At 38.6% G+C, this 16,859-nt stretch overlaps 1 long non-coding RNA gene across 3 annotated transcripts; it reads left to right on the forward strand.

The window, feature by feature from the left end:
- The first annotated feature begins 3 nt into the window (after nucleotides 1-3).
- Nucleotides 4-16,312, forward strand: LOC120410480. 3 transcript variants are annotated; one of them, XR_005602678.1, is made up of 4 exons: nucleotides 4-339; nucleotides 2,994-3,158; nucleotides 6,482-6,599; nucleotides 10,364-16,312. It is a non-coding gene; the product is annotated as an uncharacterized LOC120410480 (long non-coding RNA). The 3 variants fall into 3 exon arrangements; XR_005602677.1 differs by lacking the exon at nucleotides 2,994-3,158 and having other exon boundaries at nucleotides 10,364-13,663; nucleotides 14,746-16,312; XR_005602676.1 differs by lacking the exon at nucleotides 2,994-3,158.
- The last annotated feature ends 547 nt before the right edge of the window (nucleotides 16,313-16,859 follow it).

A 16,859-nucleotide genomic window follows, 5' to 3' on the forward strand; every position in this document is an offset into this window, starting at 1 on the left:
ACTGTTAGGTTCTAACTTGCAAAGTGGTCTTTTTTTTGCCCCAGGATCTAGTTTATGTATGTTAAATCTTTGTACAGAACAGCTTGCAAATTTGAGGTTTCATAAGGTCTTTGTATGTATGTGCATACATATATATACATACATATTTATTTATGTATTTATATAAAAGGCATTGTACTTTTATTGTACTTTGTAATATACATTTACCTGCCTCCCCACATCTCATATGAATTTTCTGAATTATTTGCCCTATGTTCGCTTTTCTGTGATTCCAGAATGACTCAAAGTGATCCTACTGAGCAAATTTCGCAGAGTCAGAGTCCTCAGATTGGTGTTCTGGTAAGTCAGTAGCACAAGACTGAGTTTTAGAGTACTTTAGAAAATGGGATCCCTATTTTTCTTTTCTCTTTCTTCCTCCTCACCCTTCATTCAGTAAGGAATTGCAGATTACCAGAGGGAGGGGAGTGTTTCATGTCTTTCCTTGTAAGTTGTTTTAAAGCTCAAGTAGTTTATCCTACTTCCATTTATTAAGACAAGACAGCATCTAAAGTGCACAGAGACACATATTCATTTAGCAGTGACAGGTTAACCAGGCTTTCTAAAGAATATTAAACTCTGTTCAATGTGTCATTCTCCAGGTCTTTGTTTGGTCCATTATGGGGAATCTGAATGAGGAATTAAACTCCCACATCAGATAATAGTCAGTGGTTCTGATGTGAGAGAATTTCCATAATTTATCTGCCAAGGTGAAATTCCACCCAGGGCAGAGGACCTGAGCCAGAGGAAGGCAAACCACATCAGCCTGGCATGAGTCTATTGAAGCCTCAAACAACATAAATGCCCTGGGCTGCTCCTTCCAAGGAAACTTTTTTACTTCAAGACATGGAATCACCTCCCTTCTGGAGAAGTTAATTGTGGTTATACCAAAGGCCAGATTAATTTCATCACCATCTTACCAATCAAAGTTGGGTCAAGGGGAGGAATTATTTGCCCTCCCTTTGAAGTATTTCTCTTGGGAAATTAAATGAAGAAGGGCAGAAAGTGACACCATCATCTATTTTATAAATTCTAAGTGTCTTTTCATATTCATAAGCCTTCAAGCCAGAGTTTCTTGTCTTTTCCTGTTGTTTCAAAGGTGATTTGAAACTTTTCTTGTGAGCATGCTGGTCTTACTTTTGGGTTTCACCTACATATTTCTCTAGAAGTCCACTTTAACTCAGAACCTGGCAAGTAATTTAGCACTTATTTATTGAAACATGTGCATGAGCCTTAAAACCACCAGACAGTTGCAGCACAAACATCTGTCTTTTCAAAAGATAACACCCTGTCAAAATGCCCCCGAGCAGAATCTCTTCCCTTGGTTTGAAGTAGAAGCAGCAGCAGCTACAGTAGTTAGAGAGCAAGTATTTTTGGAAAGATGACAGCTGGGTTGTCAGACATTAATGCTGAATTACACAATGCTTGTATGCTACAGCAGAGATGTAATAAGCAATTATTCTTACATTATCATATATAGGGCTGCCAAAGTACTGTCTGAGAGGCAAGATAAAGGGCTTGGGGTCTGTACTGGTTCTGTTGATGCTGGGGGGTTTCCATCAAACGATGTTCAGTCTATTTTCAGTCTTGTCATCTAAGGAAGTATCAGCTTAAACATCTGTCGTGGCAAAAAGAAATCAACGAGTGGCATCTCCAAGGCAGAATTATCCCCAGCGTGAGGACAGCAGGCAAGCTAGTTACTGTAACTGCTGCTGATCAGAAGTTAGCTTCTTCATCAGCAGATTTAGTACAGAGAGTAAAATCATATTTACTTAATCTTCAGTGTTGGGAGTGTCAACAAATTTCATTGTATTTCACATATGTCATTTTTACACAGTACTGTTAAAAAGATCACTGCGGTCTTCAAAGAAAGTAAGAGGTCTCTGGGTAGTATTTATTTAGATCTTTTCTCATCTGGAAAGAGAAGAAAAAAGAACTCCAGTCAGGGAGAAGGATGAGCAAACATATTGAATAGCTTCTTTCTCAGAGAAAACAACCAAGCAAGCCTAGGGCTGGAAAAGAGATGACTCAGGGTGATATGACACAGGTCTGTGCAATTATAAATAAAGAAATTAAGAGAAAGGAATTGTTCCCTGTTTCTCAAAATAGAAGAAGAAGAGGACAGCAAATGGGCTGTTCAGGTTACAGGTTCCAAACAATCACAAGGTCATTTTCCAACATCCTGTTAAATGGTTAGTTTAGTTAAACTAGTTAGTTAAACAACTAGTCAAATTCATGGCTATGAGCCAGAAATATATTTGAGGTTAAAAGTCCAGCAGCCAAATGGATGAAAGGAAAAAACTCCATAGAAGACTTAGTAGGTGTAATTTCTGCCAGTTGCAAAGTCTTATCCTTGTAATTTTTCCCTAGGTATGCATTGCTAGAGAGTGGCTAAGACCTGACGTGGATGATCTCATGCTCTAAATCACAAGGCTGGAAATTTAACTCATTGCAATTGTCAGGAAACCACTGAAGTCAGGTGACCCATGCAGATTTATTCTGAGGGCCTCTCTATATTTTTGACTATCAGAGAAAAGGAAAGACCTTAGGAAAACAAAAAATATGAACAGAAAAGGAAAAAAAAACGTTATTTTAAAGTCTTTTCATTACCTTAAGATGCCACATTATTAGAAATTCTATTTGAAATAGTTGTGTGATTTTCCAAGAAGCACCATTCAACAACTGCTACATCTCACCTCCTGGCAAAGCTTAGATAAGGACAGATGTGACTTTGCTAAACCAAGCTAGGGTGTTATTTTCAGTCAGATTCCTCAAAAAAAAAAAAAACAAAACCAAAACAAAACAAAAAAAAAAAAAACCAAACAAACCTGGTTTCTTAGATTTCATAGATTTCAGCTCAGATTAAGCAGTAACTCAGCTGGACACGCATGAAAATAGTTGAATCCAACACAATTAAATAAATTTACAGTCGTTAAGAAAGATCAGTGTGTTTCCAGTTGGGGACCATGCAACACCCAACTGCCCAGATACTTTTGGGAAGAATGAAGGGCTTCAAGCACAATAACAACTAAGCAGAAGCATTACTTAGACTATCCAGTGAACGAAATGTGGCTTATGCCATCTGAAGTCAGTTTTGTGTGGCATTAACACATAAATATTTGGTAAGTATGTCACTGAGAGTCACTAAATATTGTTTCTCCTGTTAAACAGGATCTGCTTCCCCTTTCATTTTGGAGAGACTAAAACCAGTGAGATTCTTCTTCACTTTCACTTTTCCAAGCTGAGAGAGAACTCTGTGGTGTAGGTGTCTGTCCAGCTGTGGAATTCAGATCACGGATTCCTAATACCTCTGTTCCAGCACACCTGTTTTCCAGCTGGGCTCTGGCTTCATCCTTCCTCTGGCTGACCCACACTTGGGCTGATAGCTGCCCAAGGACAGTCAGCAATGCCAAATATCCATTCAAGGGAGCCTCTAATGAATCCCCATTGTAATTCCATCAATTGTGCAAAGTACATGGATTAAAAGCTACTTGCCACACAGGTGAATGTTTTCTGGGGCGTGTATTTATTGGTAAGAAAAACTGACTAGCAGGGTACCTGAATTTTATTCACAGCATCTATTCATAGCACATAGACACATTCTATAATTGTAGTCACTATTAAGAAAAATCAACAAAAGGCTACAGCATTATCTGAGCTTCTCCAGCAATTTCCTCTCACACATTAGGCATGCCTTATTTTCCTTTTGTTGTCCAAGGAAGTATTATTTGTATAAAGTTCCACTGTGCTTTAAATAGTTCTCTAGCCGTTTTTCAGCGGAATTAAGAATAAAATTACCTGTTAGTGAACTACTGTTATTCCTTTGTTGCCTCAGATTCTCTGTTTCAGATGTGCTGGGGTTAAAAAAAAGTCCTCCCTAACTCCCCCAAAATCCTCCAGGGAGTCCCTGTCACATTTAATCTTTCCCTGTCTCCCTGTTTCTCAGGGTGTCTTCTGAATAACAGCAGTTATGTCTATTTTACTTGCTCTTTCTCTTACACACACCCAGTTGAAGAAAAGTAATTGAAACTCTGGCATCTCACCTTGTGGTATCTGTGTAGTTTGAAGCAAGGTGTATCTAAAGATCAAATTTCTGCTTATCAACAGCATAAATGTGATCCTGAGCCTGGAGACATCAGTGAACTCTGCAGGAGTTCACTTGCTGAGCAGGTGTTCATGGCCCATCACAGGAAGAGGGATTTGGGGTAGAAATAGCTTTCACCTCTACAAACTGAGTAGCTTTTTGCTGCAATTTGCACCTCTGGACCTACCGGTCAGTACAGAAACACCCAGGTTACTCTGAATGAGTCTGCCAGCCCAGGCTGAACACAATGCTGAGGCACCAAACTGCTGTATGTGTCCTTCCTGGATTTTGCTGTAAGACATAAACTGGGGATGCTGCAGGAGCTCTGTGTCTTGCCACACTTGAGCCACAGCAGCTGCATCTCTTTCTATGTCATTATACATAGACTTCTGCCTTACCATCAGAAAATTCTTCCCATTTTATACAAAACTGACCATTTGCTTTCAGCTATGCAATTTCGTCTTCTTTTTTTTTTTTTTTTAAGTAGAAGCTTGACTTTTTTTAATGTAAACTTCTAAAAATAAAAATAATCACCAGCGTTAAGCAACCCCCTACAGGAATGAAGCAGAAACAGGCCAGTCAGACCTCATCAGACAAGACAGTCTTCTGTTGAGATAAACCACCCTGCTATTTCCCAGAAATTGAAGTATCTCATGGAAAACATCCCTGCATCTGGAAACAGGTCTGAGCCAGGATTCATCAGACTGCCTTCCAGAAGGGGGGAAACTTTAGCCCTGGGAAAGGCTTTGAAGCACTTGTGGCTTCCAGGCAGCGCCTTCCTTGTGGCCCCTCAGCAAGGAGTTTCCTAGAGGCTGTGGGCAGCCCTGTCTGCAGGTCACCCCTGCAGGGGAGGGGCTGACAGAGCCCCCACCCTCCAAACCTGACCCTGTGTGTGGCTGGGGGTGGGGGAATTCTCCCCAGTTCTCCTGGTGCCAGCTGTGGTGTCCCAGGTCTGCAGAGCTGTGAAATTACTGGGAAGATCTTTGGACATCTGTCTGAGCTGCCCAGGATTTTGGAGAACACCTTGAAAACATGTTTTACTCCTTCCATACCTTCATGGAGAAAAATTTGGTTGCACCAACAATTGTCTAATTTGAGGTCTTTCTATAAAACTGCTATGCTGGATGGAACAATTTTGGACCCTGAATTGATCAAAGAATTCTATTCCCTAAACATCTCCAGCGCTGAGCTGCTCTTGTTTCTAATAGTGTGTGCTTACATCCTCTCCTTGCATTTCTATCGATAGAGACACTTAAAGCTGATATTTTTTTTAACCTAGTAATTGAATGTTAGGCTTCTCAAAGTCTTTTCCAGGGATTTATGCTTTAATTTCATTCTCAAAACCTCACTCTTACTAATCAACAGTGATACTGGGATATTAAAAAGTTAATTCGGTGATGATTTTTACTAGTCCCATCTTCTTTCAGAACCTCACAAATTATCATTTTGTTATTATGGTCTGCTGGAAACCTATTCTTAGTGTGAATGATAAGACAGGTGTTTGTCATTTTGAAGACTCCAGTAAAGGTATTTTAAGGCAGTACTTAGCAGCATAAATTAAGTGTTCTCTAATAATCTATGTGGAATGTTCAAGAATATTTTCCATGCAATTATAAAAATAGACTAGGGAAATTATCACACATTCTCAAGATTGGATTACATTTTTATGTCTTATAATAGAGCAGTTAATTTCTGGCTATTTCTTCCAGGACCTAACCCCAGTTGCTGGCTCTTTCCAGAGACACAAATGGCACAGACAGCTAAGTTAGAGTGGCATCAGTGTCCCAAGTAGGTCTTGGGATGTTTGTCCCATTGCTTGGGATCACTGTGTGGTGGGATGTTAGTGGTTCCAGAGGGGAAAAAAAAAGTCACAGTGAAACACCAGACAGAAAATGGGTAATTAATGGATGGAAATGTTCTCATGCTCCACCTCTGACTGCTGACTTTCTCTGCAGTATATTTTCTTCTGCTTTTGCCCAACTCGTTTTGTGTTTTACTGTATCCAGTGAAACAGGTTGGAGTGTTTCCCTTGTGAAATCAAAATGAAGCAACTACACAGCCTTGCTGTCAAATCCTTTTTTTTTTTTTTTAATTTTCCCTTGATTTGAACTCTCCTATTTACGCAATTCTTCACAGTTCTTTGTATTTCCATTCTAAGTATTTCCTATGCAAACATGGCCTTAAAATATCTGCTGGCTGCTTTCCGTGCCTTATGTTTTAGCCAAGCTATATCTAAATTACCTTGAATTTCTTTTTTTAGCTCATGTGAATGCTTACAATTCTTTGGTTAGGTTTTTTGCAGGGTGTTTTAATGTTGTGCTTTGCCATTCCTCTCACCATCAATGCCCTCTCTCCCATCAGCAGCGAATTTACGGCTCTGGGATGTCCAAGGGCAGCTGCTGGATCACACCGTGAGGATTCCTGCTGAGCTCCTGTTGTGGAAGAGCTGGCACAGACAGGAAGAAAAGCTGCTTTTAAGGTACGGTAAGATAAAAAAGAGTAGCTGCAGCTCTGTGAGAAGCTCCAGGGTTGCTCTTGCTCCCCTAGGATAGTTGACTGTACACACATTTTGTCTGGATGCCCATTTTTATTTTAGGCATTCGTTAGAATGGGGCCTCTTTTTTATAAGAGATATTTTCTTATTACAGTTGGTCTTTGATCTCCAAGTGGAGGTTCAGGCACAAGTACAATTTGCAATTATTTCTTAACAGCAGAAATTATAATAGTAGTTGTATTGCCTCTTTTAAAGTAAGTTTTGTCTCTGCTAGTGAATATCTGCAATTTGAGCTATTGTTCCTCAGTTGAAGGCGGGGTTTTTTTTTACAATGAAGAGTTCTGTTATCAAAGAATTGAAGAGTTCTTTGGGTAAACAAACCTCCTTTAATCTCCTTATCCTTTCACTTGGATCATTTATTCACTATAGATCTAATAATTGTGAGGAAACCCATACAATATTTTGTTCTTTTAACTGACAATGAGGTCAACATAACACAGGTGGCCTTTTTCCTTCTTTCTCATTCATTTTGGGAAAGGTGTGGTGGTCAAAGGACACTGCCACAGTCCAGAGTCCTAATGTCCCTAAGGGCAATGAGGCAATGACCTCGCTTTCTTTGTCTAGCTGTGAATTTTTAGAAGATTTGGGAAGATTTATCTTCTTGGGGAGGCTATGAATTTTCATTTCTTTTCAAATTTATTCAAACAAAATGAGCACAAGTCACTTTTAAATACAAAAGTTTTGTTGTTTTTTTGTTGTTTTAACTGCATAACTGCAGCTGACTGATGTGTTTTCTGCCTGAGAACCTGGGTTAGTACGTGGTGTGAAATATTGCTACATGCCTTTCAGAAAGCCCAAATATTGTTGCTGTGCAGCAGAAGTGATGGGGTTCTTGAGAATATGAGTGGTGAGCAGTTACTCAGGTTAATAAGCAGGATGTCTGCAGTCCACTAAAGAGCATTGGCAATCACTCAGACACCTGAGCACTGTACAGGTGCATGTTCACACCAGAAAATGTTCAAATATATTGCTGAAAATACATAACATTTCTGTGAATAAATGAAGCTCAGAGTCATGCTTGGTTTACTCGCAACCTAACTAACAAAAGATTAAATGTGAGTGGGAGATGCATGACTTGAGATCTAATCAGTGGAAACACACGGCAGAATGAATGAGAAAGTGATTAAATGTGTAAAATAGGGACTGGGAACTGGAGTTGGAGCTCTCAGCATGTTGTTGGGCTCTCTCTGTGCAGCGTTGCACTCACTGTGCACTGTTCTGCCTCAGTAAAGGGCAGTGGGTGGCAAATCCAGGCCTGAAACCCTGTGCCTGGACATACCTGAGTGAGCCAGTGTTTGGTCTTTTGTGATTTATTCCAGGGACGCAGAAGGGAGGAAAGGGTCCAAACCCACATTCCTCAATTAGCCCAGGCTCTATTAAGTGGCCTTTCTGCATTTGCAGTTCCCTATATCTTGATAGATAGTCGTTAATAATTTTAATGATCTTCAACCAAAACAACCTGGCATCTCAATATGAGCAACTTTTCAGGGCAGGTAAATGTACAGGGCTTCATAAAGTTGACAGTGGCTCTCTAGGCAGCAACTGCTCTTGATGGAAGGTCCCCAAACTGCTTAAGGTGTGTTTGAAATATTAAAACAGAAATGGCTGCTTTGTTTCCTGGCTGGCTCCAGTTTGAGCTTTAGGTCACATCAAAGTCAAAGTGTATTTTTTAATGATCAGTGCTAGCTGTGGTGCTGAACCTTGAGGGATGATGGGGGAAAAGGGGCATTAGGACTAAATTGGTTTCTCTTTAGGATGCTGGGAAGAGAAAGGCAAGCAGGATCTAGCAGGTAGTGGCAATGATAATGTTCCATAGTCACTTTTCAGTGTATCTCAGTCAGAAACAGAAACAAAATTACTTCATTGACACTAAACAGGTAATACAGCCTCCATGCCTGGCTTATTACAAATAATTAAGAAATATAATAAGAATACATATGTGTGAAACCTAATATTATTCACAATGTCTGGTTGGACTTCAGACCATTATTGGCATTGTGAAGTGCGTTCAAATTTGAGGTTATTGTCCTTAACTGACCATGATTTCTTCCATCCAACAGCTTGACAAATGACACAATGGCAAGTTTTGGATAATTAAATAAATATATATAAATTAATGCTCAATATTTCTCCATTCCACTGTTCCAAAAGACCTTTAACAAACACATTTTCAAGGAAATTATAACTCTCTTTGTGTTATGAGTAATGCAATATTAAGCATATACCTCAGCTCTTGAATTATGGCTTCATCTTTGATGTTGGTGATCAAATATTCATTCCCTTGATTATTCAAATAATTAGACATTTTATCAGTTTCTTTGAAAAGCTCAGAAGTAAAGAGCCAAATCCCTTGAAGGGCTGTTCAATATTTAGTTTACTGTCAGCAGAAGAGTCATCAGGCAGGAGGATACTGAGACAGGGGGAAAAAAGTGTTGTTGCAGAAAGTCTCAGATTTTCAAAGTGAATGCTTTACAACCTTTGCTGTGTTGTAGTTACTTCTTGGTAAAAAATTGGAGGCCAGATCCACACCTGAGGATACTTATCACAGTTTCAGGAGCTTTAATGGAAACAGAGCCATCCCTTACACAGATGAAGGGTCTGCTCAAGCATCCATTCTGCTTTGACTTAAGTGGTGTTTAAAGACAATACCATGAAGAAATTCTGCTTCTCACCCTTGCAGAAGAGGTGGTGCAAGGCTTCCATTTTTATGCACAAAAATAGAATTAAAGATCATATATAATTAAAACTGGAGATGTAAATTCCTCAGTTTCTTTATGAACATCAAATAGTGGCACCAATGAAATCCCAATGTTTTTAAGGTTTTAATTTACCAGTGGCATAAAAAGAAAAATTAATATTTAGATCTTTTTTATGCTTTATTGTTTCAAGCTTTCTGACTGCTGTGTGGATGTTGTGGAACATTAGAATAAAATCAGCTCAATGTTCATGCATAATGTGTGAGAAGTTCTTTCTTTGCTGTAATTTCTACTCTTTCATTCTAATTGTCATCAGCAGAGGATGCAGGCTATAGTTGTCTTGCTAAAGATAAATACAAATATAGCTACAGTATTTTTTGTTCAATTTATTCACCCTGGATATATACACCATATAAAGTGTATCTCTAAAGAAAGATAGAGAGAGTATTTCAGTGTATGTGCAGGGTAGAAACGGGAGGTGTAGAATGTATGTGTGCTTTTTTGTTGAGAGACAAAGTATAACAGTGTTTTCCATCCCTTTCTGCTACAGATTTTGGTTATGCCTCCATGCTCCAGATGCTTATGGAGGCATGCAGAAATAGAGTCTCAAAAAAAGTCAGAAATTGCTTGACTTAAATATTAATTATTTTACAATTTCAATCATTATATGTATTATCTATAAAAAAAGAGCTCACCACAAATGCTTCATAATAAAATACTGTTATACCTGTATATCACTGTGGGTATCATTTTATGTACATAAGTTCATAACAAGTTTGAATGTTTGAGTTCACCATCCTAAACTACCCCATTGCAATGAATAATACAAAGAGTTAAAACCAAAATGGTTTGAGTTTTTTTTCTAACTTAAGTGTTTGAGATGCTTTTATGCACATATGAATAGTTAAAAAATTTCTGAATAAAAATATGTGCTGTCCATCTTCAAGCACTACATTTTCAAGAGGCTTTTCTTTTTCCTTCATACTGGATCAGAAATAGAAACATTGCAGTTGTTACAAAGTAGACAAGGAGAAAGAGGACAACTGGGAACATTAAAAGGAGGCAAGTATTTTTATTTTCATTTTGGTTTTGCTACCCTTCCAACTAAGACATGACCTCACTGGTTTCTTTCCTTCAAGAATTTTTTATTCATATTGAAAGAATCCAGGGTTTCTATGAAACTCAAAATGCTAAAATAATTCTTTAAGCAGTATATAAAGAATTCACTGTCTTGCAAAGGCCAAATAAGTTCAAGTGCCACCAAAATAATTCACTGCCCTTCTCTGATGGACACTATCATTGCTGAGGAGGATGGGGTTTGCACAGATTTATTGCTGGCAAAATACCAGCAAAGACTGACTGGTGTCCAGCTGGGCCGTGGACTGGAAGCACTGCATGAGAAACAGAAATCAGAGTCAAGGGAACACATTATGGAAGGGCTCTCCTGCCACAAAGCCCTGCCATCGACTGCTGTAACAAATCCACAGCCACACGTAGCAGTGTTGTCAGTTCATACCACTGTCCACGTGGAACAGCAGTCATGACTGCAGCTGAGTGTGTCCTCAGCTTCAGAACTTTGTAAACATCAGTAGGAAAGGAGGCAGAGTGTTGAATAGAGATTGAGTGTTTGTTCTTCGAACAGCACCTGCTTAGGAGGTGGAAGCAGAGCTTTCACTGACAGCTTCCTCAGCAAAATACCAAAAGGGTTTCCTTAAGAGAGCCTGTGGGAATCCAGAGAAGACCAAAGAAAAGGAAGGGAACTCCATTGTCTCTGACAGCTCAAAGAAGTGGAGTGGAGAGCAATTGTCCTGGTGAAGAACCTGCAGAGGAGATGGGATTCTGCACAGAAAACACTAAATCTGACAGGCAATCAAGTCAACATATCTAACACCTAAAGAATCTTTCTGAAGCCTTTCTCAGTTTTCTTTCTTTTTGGGGGGGTTGTGATGTCTGAATAGAGTGAATTTGAAACTGAGCCAATGGTCCTTAATCACAGCAAGATTTTACAGAGAAGCCTGCAATATGAGCAAGAAATAGAGAGACAAATATTCTGCTTGAAAGCAGCCAATTAAACATGTAACTTCCTTAATGGGGAGATGTGAGTAAACAGAATCCTAAGTGGAAATTCAATATATTTTTGTATTATTTCATACACCAAGATGTAACCTTTATAGTTCTCCAAGTGTTTAGAAAGCTGGATGCATAGTTCTAGAACAGACCTTGTCCTACAGAAACTGCTGAGCACAGCTTTTATATTGTTGTATCAATGCAATTTATTTACTGTGAAATGTTCACATTATTGAATCCTATTTTTCTCCCAGCTGGTCACACCATGGAAAGCAAACCATCCAGTTTAAATAAATAAAACAATACCATTGTGCTGGTAAGTCAGAAGATAGTAATTCTGTGTAATGGAAATGCAAATATGAATGCAATTGTTATTTCATGGATAAATGGAACTTGCAAAAAGGTGGTGAAATGTTTTTCCCCTCTTTTGTTCATCTCATCATTAGGTCACACACTAACCCATCCTTCATTCACCATATTCCATACACTTTAGTGCACTTCTGGTGGGAACAAATGGTATTTCAAAAGGGTTTATGAACATTTCTTTTCTGATCTAATAGGTTGGTGAGCAGAGGTTGAGGCATCGAATTACCCAAGGTCTCCAAAAGTTATTTCATAGACACATCCTCTTTGCTGAAGATTACTTCAGATAATAGCTGTTTGCCTGTGGGTCTCTTTTTCACGTTGGAGTGTATTCTCAGTACAACATCCTTTTAGGCAGCTCTCAGCACTCCAGACAATAAGCTACTTACTCGCTCTGTCCTCCCTCTATTTTTGCACTCATTAATTTAAGAACAAATGTATAAACAGTCTTAAAATTCCAATAAACATTCTTATTGCCATAATTTTTTTAGTGCTCTAAAAGATGGTGAATATTTTGCTAATATTGTTTCTTTATTCTTTTTTTTGTTTGTTTTTCTATAAACACAATGAAGTTTAGAATGGTCTGGGGTTATGAGAATCAGGATTGCAAAGTTAAAGGTAGACAGAGGGAGAACATAATTAGTGAGGGGCAGGAGATGAAGGCTGTGCTAGGCAGATTTCTGAACCACGATGCAATGCAGAATGAGGAACTGAAAGCCTGGATTTCATGGTTCTCATATTAATCCTCCTTTGGAACTTCTAGTATGTGCACTGTCCTTGAAAAGAGGGGCCTGTGCACAGAACATTCCCCCACCTCATCTGTGGTGTGCAGCTCTCAGGGACAGGGGAGACTCACTCCGAGCAGCAGCTGCCTTTCTTGGTGCTTATCCAAGGCAACTGGAACTGTGAAACTTTTGAGGATCACCTTTCACATTAAATCTGTTTTCTTCAGGAAATAAATTCTCACTTCAGCTTGGCCTGTGCTATATAAGTATACAAATCAAGAAGTGTTTCCGATTGAAAGGGCACACAGAGATTGTTCCAGGCTACTAATACCATCCTTGTGTGAAACAAAGAGAGATAACCAAGAGGGGGCTCAAAAGTGATAATCCACACACAAAAAAGTGCTATTTTTCCCAAGACAGTACACCTTCATCACCACTTGCTCAGAGAAATAGTGCTTTCTTTGTATTTAGTGACACTTACAAGGATTACTGCTAAAAGATGTAAAAGGATTCAATACCTGTATTAAGGCTACAGGATTTGAAAATAAGCTGATAAAGAGCTCAAAGATCTGGATGAGAACAGCAAAATATTTATATTTCAACACACAATTAATGCTGCAATGGCAGAAGAAATTTCAAACTATCTTCTAACCAATGACTTTTACGGTCTCATCCTCAATATCTTTGAATCTGAACATCATTTTATCTTCCAGCTGAGTCTGATTCAATTCCCCCATAAAGGACAGAAAAACTTTCCATTAGTTTCAGTGTGGGCTAAGTGAGGTGTCATGGACAAGGTGAAACAGATAAATGAGCATTTACAGAATCAGGTATGAGCATTCCTGAATCAAAAAGGGATGATATGGTAATATATAGTACCCTATGGGAATGCTGAGCACCTGGAGAATGATTTTCATGAGGATGTGTCCTGCCTTACAGCTGGGACTGCCTCCTCTGAGGTCATCACAGTGTATTGTAAATACACAGCCTTATGTAAACTACCCCACATCAAGACAGGGACGAAATGGCACCACAAAAAGTGGGGTACCCGAGTCTCTGCTGGGTTCTGCATTGCAGAATGAAGCCTGCACCATTTCAACATCCTCTTGGCCCAGGAGAATATCTACACACCTGAAAGGTTAGTTTGAAATTCAGTTTGTCCTCTGTATTCTATAAAGGTATTTCTTTAATTCAGCATGGTAGAACCAACTATGTAATAAGGTGCTTCTCTTTTCATACTTTTAAAATAATACTTTCCCAAGTTATAGGTAAAAAGGTTTTCATCTGCAGGAGATAAGGGTAGCAGATTGTCCAGTAATATGGATGGTTTTTCTTGCCTGTCTGGAATTTTTATTACAATGATAGATCCTTCACAGAGCAAAGAAAATGACAGGGAAAACATCGACAGCATTCTCCAGTGCCTGTTGAGGTCCTTAGCCTTTAAATATTTCAGGCAGCATCTCTGATTCGGAATGAAAATGGACAAATGAAAACATGGACTGAGTTCTTCAGGATGGGGGTTGCAGGAAGAGCTAGAGATGAGATTTATCAGGGCATGGAATAGGTTTCTAGTGGAAAGTTATGGCAAATTAGCCTGAATATAGTACTCAGATATATGGCAGGAAGCAATTCCAGAGAGTTATGGCAATAAACAAAGTAGCCTCCAGGTCTTTTTCATCTGGACAGTTTGGGAATGAGTCTGTGATTGGTTTCTCTCATGGCACAGTCTGCAGCTGGTAAGCAAGGAGGGGAAAAAAGTCAATATTATTTTTTTAGAAGTGTTCCCATTATTTTGCTCTCTGGCCAGTACTCACTAGTGTATAAGTCAAGTTCCCACTTACTCTATAGCACCCTGGAAACAATTTTGACTGTAGAAACAACCAATAGCCTCTTGGAGGTGGTGACAGGAAAGTAGGGAGGCAGAACCAGGAGGGAAAGACCAAAACTGCTCATCTCATCACTCCTCCCACTGCTGTAAGAGCACTCAGCTCAAGAGAACATTTTTTTCAGGCCATGTTCAATCTGCCACAGTTTTAAAATCTCAAGTGATGGGGAATATTTTCTCACCACTTACTGGGAAGTTGGAGTCTGTCAGCTCCAACTAATAAATATCTGGTTTGATGGTGACATTTACAAGTCTTCTGCTCCACTGAGCTCAGTGCACAACAGCTCACATCCCAAAGTCAGTTCCTTAATTATCTTGTCCTTCCCCCTTGTCAGGAATTCATCTGATGATGTCCCAGATGGATGTGCTACACCAGTGAAGAAGGTTTTGCCTTCAAGAAGCCTTTCTGGGATCCTGAGGACACCTGGCACGGCAGGAGGAAGTGACTCAGCAGTTGTTTCAGTGCTTGTTCCTCCGACCCCCACAAGATTTTCCTGAAAATGCATTTGTTTGAGTCTTATTCAACTTTTTCATCACACATTCAACAGAAAGAGAGAAGAAAAATCTTCCCTCGAACAATGTTCTGTATTATTGAAGGCAGTTTGGGGAAAAGATCTTGTATCTAGGACAGGGTAGAATATAAATTAACAGGGAAAGGACACGAGGAAGTTTAACACAGTGTAGAGAAACCAGGATTTTTTCATAATTAAATTCTTGCTTTTTAAAGAGGCATGGACTCTTTCTCCTTCTTCACAGATTTTCCACTGAAAATTTCATATTAGCAGTCACAATATAGGGAGAGAAGAGACCAGAAGATCCTGTTGCTCTGTAATTGCACCTATTTTTCTCTCTCCTTCATGAAACATTATGGTGAACAAATAAATATAAACTTCACACTTGTGGAATGATATCTTCTTATATGCAGAAATTAATTATAAATCCTTCCAAAGTAAATCCTTATGATCTCATCAAATTACTGTATTAAAAATCATCATAAAAATATCTTTTCATGTGAGACTCTCAAGTATATGAAATGTAAATTAATTCTCAGAAAACCAGCCTGAATGAATGCATTAGGCCTATTCTGTGGGTGGTTATACAAACACTTTGAAAATTTTTTGTTCATATCATCTATCACCTACAGTGGCACAATAGTAAAACTCTCAAGCCTTCCATCTAATTTTCTGCAACCGTGGCACAGGAATTAGACTTTGGAACAAAAATACTCTGAGATTTCATTAAATTGTTTTATTCCTGAGCACCTGAAATTTAAAAAAAAAAAAAAAATCCACAAAATACTCAGTATGTTCTTTGACCAAATAACTGTTTAGAGATTAAGAGATGAAGGGATCATCTCTATTTACTCTGAGAAAGCTATACAGCATACATAAAAGCAAGGTGAACAAATATGTACTAGCACTAATCCACAATTCTACCAAAGTTTTGAAAATACACTTTCCTAGAAGATTTAATACTTTATCTAAAGGTAGGCAGGTATTTCAGACAGAGGCCTGTCATTGTTTTTATTAACTTAAATGATGGAAGACAGTACTCATGTAAAATTTACAGTGTACATTAAACCATCAAGGGTAAAAACATTCTTGAAGCCAGCATTAAGATTCAAAATGATCTTGATAAATTGGAAAGATGCTCAAGATTCAACGAGATGACAATGGGCAAGTGGCAATGTCCTATTCAGCATCACAAGAGAAGAACAGAGCTGAAGTGCCTGTGAACAGTGCAGGACTGTGGCAGAAGTGTGAATCTCACCTGCCTGTATAGTAACAGCACTGGCACATATAAAACATGGGAGGTTATCATTCTTTGGTGCTTGGCACTGATAAAAGTGTCATCCAGAGAACATCACTCAGGACTAAAGTAATCTTGAAAAAAAAAAAAAAAGTTAAACAAAAGACTGAAAAACTGTATATAAATTGGCAGGAGCTGAGAAGCATCAAGAACAACAGGAGTTTTAACAAACATCTCTGCATAAAGATAGAATAAATTGTAGCTTTTGTTTGTTTGTTTGTTTCCAAAAATGAGAGACAGAGAGAAGAAGAAGAGAGAAGGGAATAATGACAGTTTTGATAGTGAGAGTTTGTTTTTAATCTATAATCCATTCAATATCAAAAGATGCAACTGAGGACAAACCAACCCCACAAGACTGAAGACGGTGATGTGTTTATTTTGCTTAGAAGATCTATAAAATGGGTGTAGAACCAAACAGCCACAAGTGCAAGATACAAAGCAACTCAGTCCTTCCTCAAGACAGTTCTGTACCATTTTTTACTTCTGAGAAACACCATGATACTTGTGCAGAGCAACAGGGAAGCAAAACAGTGGAACTGACATTAAACATACATTATTCTCCAAATGTCAAAAAGAAAAACTATTTACATTATTCACCAGGTTAATAATAGTCAAACAAAGACTATTCTTTCCCTTTTGT

The sequence above is a fragment of the Corvus cornix genome, chromosome 9, assembly GCF_000738735.6.
Source record: "Corvus cornix cornix isolate S_Up_H32 chromosome 9, ASM73873v5, whole genome shotgun sequence".
Classification (NCBI taxonomy): Eukaryota; Metazoa; Chordata; class Aves; order Passeriformes; family Corvidae; genus Corvus; species Corvus cornix.